This window comes from Blennius ocellaris (assembly GCF_963422515.1).
Source record: "Blennius ocellaris genome assembly, chromosome: 3".
In the NCBI taxonomy this organism is placed as follows: Eukaryota; Metazoa; Chordata; class Actinopteri; order Blenniiformes; family Blenniidae; genus Blennius; species Blennius ocellaris.
The window spans coordinates 25,095,866-25,104,885 of record NC_137652.1 but is presented as its reverse complement, the minus strand read 5'-3'; positions in this window follow the sequence as shown (position 1 = coordinate 25,104,885).

Here is a 9,020-nt window from a genome sequence, read left to right as displayed (position 1 = left end):
CTGTCGTACCCGCGAGTCATATGACTCAACTCATGGGCGGGGGTCTTTTCTGAATGCTGGGGAATGTAGTTCTACATCCGGGTCCGTCCAGCGGATCCGCGCGTTTGTGGACTACAAATCCTGGACTTCCGCGTGGAGTGGTTGTCTAGCAACGGATCCTGAGAGCGAATTGAAAACCTCCACGCTATGACACGACTGGTCGCTGTTTACATCTTCACAAACCGTAATACGGCGCTTTAATCCATGGTATTTAGCATATTGTTGCATATTGTTATATACACATTATCCATAAAGCAGTTATGTAAACACATCTACAGTTGTATATGAATAGATTTATAGGCTAATACATACACGGGTTAAAAAAGGTATTTAAATGTACAACCATATAGATTTTTCCATTCGTGAAAGTTTATTTGGATTTTAGGGTGAGGGTTGGAAAAAAATCCAATCAACTTGCCCCGCCACCCATTGTCTAATATCAGCTTTACCACCCAGGGATGTAATGAGTCACTGGTTGGAATAGGGATTTGTTAATGGGTTGGTAACAAGAAAGTAAGAACACTGCACCTGATGAAGACTGAACATTGCACATGAAGGCCACATGACTGATATCACCTTTAATGCTGCACCCAATTTGATTAATTCGAAAATGAATAAAAAAAAACTGATATAATAATGAATCAAAAAAGGAATAACGCTCTGCTTTAATGAACGCATTTTAATGTTTGATTATTTGCATGCAAAGTATATACATGTATTCAGAAAGCCTTGATTCGTGTAGCCTCTTCTTTAATTGGCACAGGCTAATTGTGGAAATACATTAACATAGTGGTCTTTGATGTTGATGGTTTGGTTATGTATGAGCATTGGAAACAAGCACGTGACAAGAAACTGCGAGTTGTGTCATGTTTTTTCACATGATTGATCTAAATCAAATGGCATAACTCACAACATTCTCATACTACTATCAATGCAACTATTTGAAAATACCCAGGCTAAGTAAATAGTTATTTCGCACATGCTCAGTCGATGAACAATAACAATGTTTGCCTCCAGAGTGTCATGACTCTAAGTCCACATTCTGCTGGGACTTGTTAGTTTCATAGTTGAGAGTCACTGTAATAACAAAACAACTTGCTCGTCTGTCCGTACGAATGTCCGTGTTCTCCCATTGTTGATGTTTATATCGTATGGCTCTCGGCAGCATGTGGTTTCATAACAAAAACAAACAACAGCACTCAACGGTGGTCCAACATGAAAAGAACCACATTTTTTTGTGTTTCTGCCATTTCTGAAACGAAAATATGTAACTAAAATGAACTGTTTTCACTTGAATTGTTTTCTTGCCACTAGGGTGTATTTTTTGAAAGGAGTGTGAAGGCAAACACACATATGCAGGCATAAATGCAATATCTCGATTATTAATTATAGATTGTCTTGCAAATGAATTTAGTCAGTCACCCTTGATGCATTATCACTTTGTACCACTAGATAGTGTAGTGAGTCAGTCGATTGCTATCAGTGTAAAATTATTTCCACTTGGTCATGTCAACACAACCCATTATACAACCAAGTGGGGAATATATATATAGACAGACAATAGCCAGACAGTAATTCACAACCAATCAACAAAAGACCGAAATGAAATCACATAAATCCCAAGTAATTTTAAATCCATTATGTACTAGAAAAGTGCTCTGATGCTTACTGTACTTCCCCATAGAAAACGTATTAGAGCAGTTATTCAACAAAGCAATGTGACCTTAAATGCATTGTCCAAAAAAAAAGAAAAAAAGTCAATCCCTGCCAAGCACCACTCCACATAAGCCCCAGAAATTGAACAGATTTTAATTAGGACTTAATTAAATTTGAAGACCCCAGCAATATCAAATGCAAATAAGACTTGCATGACTTTGCACTATTTATATTCGTGTTGGGCTCACAAGGTCACTAAAAACATCCGCTACCACTAAATATTTAATCTGCTCCATTCAGAGGACGCCCTCGCAGATCATTTGCCTCCATCTCAGCCTGCCTTCTGCTTCTCCTCCTGTCGCACCGTCCATCTCCACTCCCTCTTTCACTGTGGGGGGTATTCCTCTTATCCTCTATCTGCAACATGCCTTTTCTAATATATCCACCATCTCCTCTCAGCACACGTCCAAACCATGTCAACATGTCTTTAGCTTTATCTGTAAACTGCTTAACCTTAGCGGGCCCTTCAACAACTCTTCCCACGCCTTGAATATGTGACGATTATCTGTATAACTGTAGTTCCTGCAAATCTGTGCGTCACATTTGTTCTTGAAGGTCTTCACCAGCACACCCCATCCTCACTCTTCAGGCACCGTCTCACTTTCCAGGATCGTGTTAAATAATCTGGTCAAAAATTCCACTGCCCGCTCGAGCATCTCCAAACTTTCACCGCTATGTCGTCTGTAACAACATCCGTTCCACCTTTCATCCTTTACACCTGGCTGCTTCTTTGAACATCCTTCCGCCTCTCTCGTTTTCCTCATTCATCCCCTCTTCAAAGTCCTCTTTCCACCCACTCAACACTCCTCACTCACTGGGACGTTGGGTAATCTTGCAATATTGATGCAAAAAGTGGAAATCAAATTAGAATCTCCATATAAAAGGAGGTGCAGAGGCTGAGTGCTTTTTTGTCAGAGGATGACTCAACAGTTTTTTGTTGTTGTTTTTTTTCCAAGCGTGGCTCATGATTATACCAAAACATTGAGAACAAAGAATAATGGAAGATCAATGATCAATTTAGTTTTGGTGATTCTGTTGCATCCACTTTAAACAGTTTTAACTTTTCCACGGACCTCCTCCTTATAGGCAAAAAATATTAATTAAAAACATTTTTTTTTAGTTAGTTCTACTGTCCTCAGTTCAAATAGTGTTAATTTGCATATAAAAGTAATGATAATCAGGCCCATTTAAATTGGTAACTTTCTGACATCCTCTCCACTCCCTTTAACCTGCTCTTTCTCTTGCCTTCTGCTGTGATTCATCTCGATTTACTGCGTCTCCACGTAACGGCTCTTAGCTTTAACAAGCAGAAATGTCCACCAGAGATCTGCTATTGACGCGAGCCGCACTTAATGAATCTGTCTGTCTGCCCGTAAGGACACCTGACCGGCAGCAAAGGTCAGCACCGGCTCCTCTGCGGGGAGGCTGTGGGAAACCAATATGGCTTTCAGCGCACGTCCCATTATCACAGCTGTCTGCAGCAGCTGCAGCATCACACCAAGCCTTTATGTTTATATGAGACAGGCAATAGTGAAAGGTTTTAACTGTGTTAGATGTTAACTAAATCATCACTTTGAAAAGTGACATTGATTTCTGCTCTTGTTTTGCTGTGATTTGTTTTTTTTTCTTTAACACTTTTGGAAGTGAAGCAATAATAATCTTTTTAATACTTCAGTGCAAAGTTTCAGCAGGTTCAGTATTAATTATTTCTGTCCGACGTGAAAAGAATCAGAAAGCCGTAGAGCTGCTGTCTCATTCTGTCCTGCTCATTGTGAGCTTCAGCACTAGTACAATATGCTGTTTTCAATATATTCTGCTACTATTTCAATGAACTCCTGTTTTTTTGTGGAATAATGCCGAAGAGATGCCAATTATATGTAAGAAGCAAGAAGTAAGAAGCTCATGTCAGTATATGTTAAGACCATTTTAAGAGCTCTGTGCATGTTTGAAGTTCATCTCACCGACTTTGTTGTTAATTTACTTACATTTAAACTCCACAGAAGTATAAAATGTGTCTCTACACGTCAGCCAGATGATGGTGCGGTAAATGTATTGCAGAAGTACTGCTAAATTTAGGAGTGAACAGCGCGGACACGCCGGACTCCTTTATTGTGACTTTCTATCTACTTGCAAATGTGTACAACTATTTACTACGACCATGTGTCGTACCAGCATTTTCAAAAGGTTCCATTGAAAGCTGTCGTGAAAAGAAACTGAAATTAAAAGTTTTTCTGTTTTTACTCATGGGCCTCAATGAGTGAATGAGTCAAAAGAAAAACAGGCCTATAGATTACATTTAATTACCTTTTAAGCGTTGAGATTTTAAGATGAAAAGAAACGTGTAGTGATTTTTTTTTTTTTATAACTCTATGCTCTTATTATGTTTATGTTATGGATGCACTATGAATTTTCTCACACTGCACGATTTATTTGCCAGTTGCAAATTTCACCCACATTTTCTCCGCATCCTTTTCGACAACATAATATTTCTCCCGCAGCTTATATCTTCATGTCCCTCTGTGAGTTTTAAGACCTACAAAATAAGAGATACTCCAATGTAGGTCATGGAAAATTGTAGTTATATTTTCCTGTCGTTCATGAATACGACTCAAACTTGAAAGATTATCCTTGCAGCATGTTCAGCCACAAGCGATTCATTATCAGTCTGGCATAAATGTGCATGTCACAGATGACGATTTGATATCAGTGTGTGTGCCTCTTTACTACAGAGCAGGATAATTAATTTTCTGTCTGTCCTGAGCAGAGCGTTCCTCATTACCGCAATGGGTTTTCCCAGTTTGCTTGTGTTGCTGTATATCCCAACAAAGGGCAAGCTTTGGGGTGATGGTGTGGTTGTCATGAGAAGTGTGCGCCTGCAGAAATATTTGTCCATCAGCAATCGTCTCCAGAGTGGCAATTCAAGAAGGAGAAGCGGATATTAGGCCGGTGGGAAGCAGTGGCTGAGCAAACAGCCCACCGTACCTTGACTGTTACATAAAGCATGTTTGATGGTGGCACCATTTCATCTCTCCCTTTGGCTTTCATTAGGGGGGGAAAGGAGAAACTGGTTTCGGGGTATGGGAGCAGTGAAACACCGAGGGAAGACAGAGAGGGAAAGCAAGAAAGTGAAAAATGAAGAAATCAAGAGGTTAGAAAAGAGTGAAATAGAAAAGAGGGCTGTGATAGCAGGTGTTTGATCCTCGGGTCATGCTGTGCCGTGGGTTTTTGGGGCAAGTCATAATGAGATAAAGAATATCTTCAATCACTGACCACCAACCAACACAGTCATTAAAACCAAGTGATCGCAATAAACAGGCTTCGATTATCTTATTACTTGTGCTAATTCAACTGCAGGGAACAACAGGAGCAGACGTCACATTAACTTAAGAGTCAAGCACACGTCCAATTAGCTCCTCACTAATAAAACCTTCTGCAATTCCAAATCTTCCATTCAGCTTTTCCAACCCAATTCTCAACACTGCTGGGAATATATGCAGCGCATGCTATTAAGAAAGCAGTTTTCCTACAATTTGCAGCTACCCAACACCAAGGCAAATCTAGATTTTTTGTTAATGCATTTTTAATGATTGCATATATACCAACTTCGCAGATGAAGGAAAACAGGGGAATTTATTTTCCCAAGACCTTTCATTTAAATGATAGTTTTCACTTTAAGTGTCCCCTTGCAGAAATCAAATGAGCCCTCCATTTGAACACATTTCTCCACAGTCTCTAAAGTGTAAATATCCCAGGTTGTTTGAAGAGATGTATCATCAGGTAGATAACTATGGGAAAACTAGAAATTAAAAACAACAAATCTCACCGGGGGGCTTCAGGTGAGCTGCACCAGCAAGGGAAAATCCTTTTTTTCCTCCCTTCAAATGTTGGAGAAAAAGTCTTGATTGAAAGGAGTAAATGGAAGGAGAAAGCATTTATCATTTTATTGACACAAACGTTTAGAAGAGTAAATGGAATGAATGGAAATGATAGAAACAGCTTCTGCACAGAACTGTCCAGTATGTGTTCGAGGCTACATATAAAGACTTACAGAAATGGAATCGTCCTAAGTAAAACATTTTTTTATTACATTTTATTGGAATAATTGTGTTATTAAATTATGTTTGTATGTATGTATGTATGTATGTATGTATGTATGTATGTATGTATGTATGTATGTATGTATGTAAGAATAAGCAATTAATTCAATGGATACAATGCAACAACGTAATTAAAAAAGTACCCGATTCAAGTCAGGGTCAGGATAGTAGGACTAAAGAATACCTCCAGCATTAGGAATGTGAGGATAGATTCATTAGAATTTGCACATCTGGACAATACAATTGAGTCTACTTTGCAAAACTCCAACTAATCTTGTTGTCTTTGAAATAATCTGTAGCCTTCACTGTTCACTTAAGTCATTGTAAACTGGATAAATTAATCTTTCAAGTTTCAGACCATGATACGTATTTTGTTCTGCAGGACTTTCTTATATTTCACATTTTCAATGCAGGTCATCATAATCCCTCATGGTATGATGGTGCCACCACCGTGCTTCACAGGATGGTTTGTTGGGATTGCAGTGTTTTGGACTTTCCCTAAATATTGTCCCTGTCTAATGGACACACAATCCTTCAGTTTACCTTCAAGTCTCTTGCACGTCATTGACAAAACTCTAGGTCAGATTTAATAAGAGTTTATGCAGTGGACTCTGCTTTTCCACTCTCCTTTAAAACGTTTGCTGAAGGATCACTTATTTTTTGTTGTCTATGTATTTGAAGCTATAAAGTCCTTCAATCAGTTTGTGAGGACAAACTGTTCCAGTCAGATTTCCATATGTGCCATAATGCTTATTTTCTAAATGACAGATTTAACTGATCTTCAAAGAACGCTCAATAACTTCCATCCCCAGACTTCGACTTTCAAATATTCTTTTTCACACAGTTCTTTTGACTTGCTGTGACTGCAGCCAGGAATATTGATAAACCCATGAATGGACCATTCATACACAGGGATTTTTTGCACGACAATCACTTTAAGATTTCCATTTCACGGTAGGGGGACTAACCTCTATCAGCTGGACTAAAAAGGAGTCTCTCAACAGGCCTGATTTACTTCGATCCCTCATCAAGCTTGCAAAATTGCACAATCATGCAAATAGATAAATAGATGTGTTTTCAGTTCATGTGCATTTTCCTTGTGATCAGCATCCACATTGATGAGTGTAAAATATTGAGTTTGACTGTAGAGACATTAAGACATCAGATTTGTACATCGGTTGTTTTGATGCAGGGAGGTTGGCAATGAGTATCAAGCTTAAGGAAACATGCACAATTGTTTATATAGTACTAATTTAATTTGAAATAATTTATTAGTAAGTTACCACAGGTATTGACAAGTATTCAGAACTGGGGGAAAAGTTGATAATTCCTAGATTAAATACCTCTAAAAATAGAAAACAAAGGTAAAAGCAGTACATTCTAGACTGCTCATGAACATGCAGGTTGATGGTTGTGATTGGAGGTCTCACGCTGCAGAAACGTATAGTTTCTCATATTGACATTTACTGAAAAAACCCTTAAACAATCACATGGAGTTTATATGTTGGAGATAAAATAAATGACAAGAATTGTATTTACAGTTAGTTTGTGACAGCAATATTGATTATACGACAAAGCCTCGTACCTGCCATGGAAAAACATGCTGATAGATTGGCTGAGATGACCGAGGAGGTTACAGATGAAAAAAATTTAAAATACAGTTTAACAAAGGTTAGGTCAGACTCTAATAAAGGTAAATAGTCCTAATGTTTGACATGAAATTGATTCGGATGGCTGGAGCAAACGCAAGGTCAACCAGACCTCATGTTATATTGTTTGATTTGAATGTCAAAGTTTAAAGGCCAATCTCTAAATCACATGTTTTCCTCTGTCATCAGGGAACGGTTAGAGATCTTTGATACTTTGTTCCTGTAAATGAAGAGAGGAGGATAAAATGTCCTCATGAAGGGTTAGATGGATGTGTCAGTTTGCATGAATATAATGTAAGATTGTATTACAGTTGACTTGAAGGAATGAATTGTTTTGGTAGACGCGTTGTTTCCTGTGACGGTTCAGGACAATGACCTGCAGGTTTTGAGTGTTTCTCTGCTCCATTTCTACTGAATCTACTCAACATGGCATCATTAAATGCTGTAGAAAGTCGGATAATGAGCCACTCATTATGTTGAAGCAGATTCATTTGCAACATACAACTGTGGCAATCTCTGACCCCAATCAATCTCCTCATTTGAGTGATGCACAAGCTTTGTAACAATTTCACTGGTCAGAAAACAATCAAATTACCATATTTTAAATGTTTGCATTGAATTTGCAACACTGTGTGCATGGTGGCTTATTGTTCAACATTTCTGCCTCACGGCAGCAATATCCACAGCTCATTTCTTGGGGGTCTTTTTGAGTGTAGTTTGTATTTGCAAATAGATGTGTCATTGTACATTTCTATCCACATGAAATACATTTTGGAAGTAACTAAATCTGACATGTTCACATACATATAGGCAAATAGCGTCTCACGAATCATTTTGAGTTGTGTGTGTGTGTGTGTGTGTGTGTGTGTGTGAGAGAGAGAGAGAGAGAGAGAGAGAGAGAGAGAGAGAGAGAGAGAGAGAGAGAGAGAGAGAGAGAGAGAGACAGAGAGAGAGAGATTGGGTGGATTCAAAATTCATTAAATGTTCTCAGTCTGCTGACCTTTTCCTTCCTCCCTCCCCGAGTCTGTGCTTCATTTGATTCAATAAGCGACGTTAATTTTCAAAGCGAACCCTCACTTACAGATTTATTTCCTGGGGGTATTACTTTGTGTACTGAGAGTGGAGGAAAGTAGAGGGACAATATAGATCAGCTGGAAGGAGATGGATGACAGCATAATTGAGAAAGAAGAAAAACAAAAGAGGTGGCTAAATAACCTGCTCTCCGCAGGAACACCATCTCAAACCTGTCATCTTCTGCACTGGTGAGAAAAAAATAACCGTAATTTGTTGCCGAGACGTGATCCATGACTGTGCAGGTGTGGAGTTTTCAGCTCCACTGAGGCAGATGTTAACGGAGGAGCTGGAAGCAAACAGACGCGTCTCCAAGATCTTCAAATGTAAAAAAAAAAAGGGTAATGATGTTTCACACTTTGGGAAAAGAGAAATTTTTTTCAGATGTGCAGATTTTAAAGACTAACTTTGTTGTAAGTTTTTTCTCTCATGTATTTTTAATTAGATG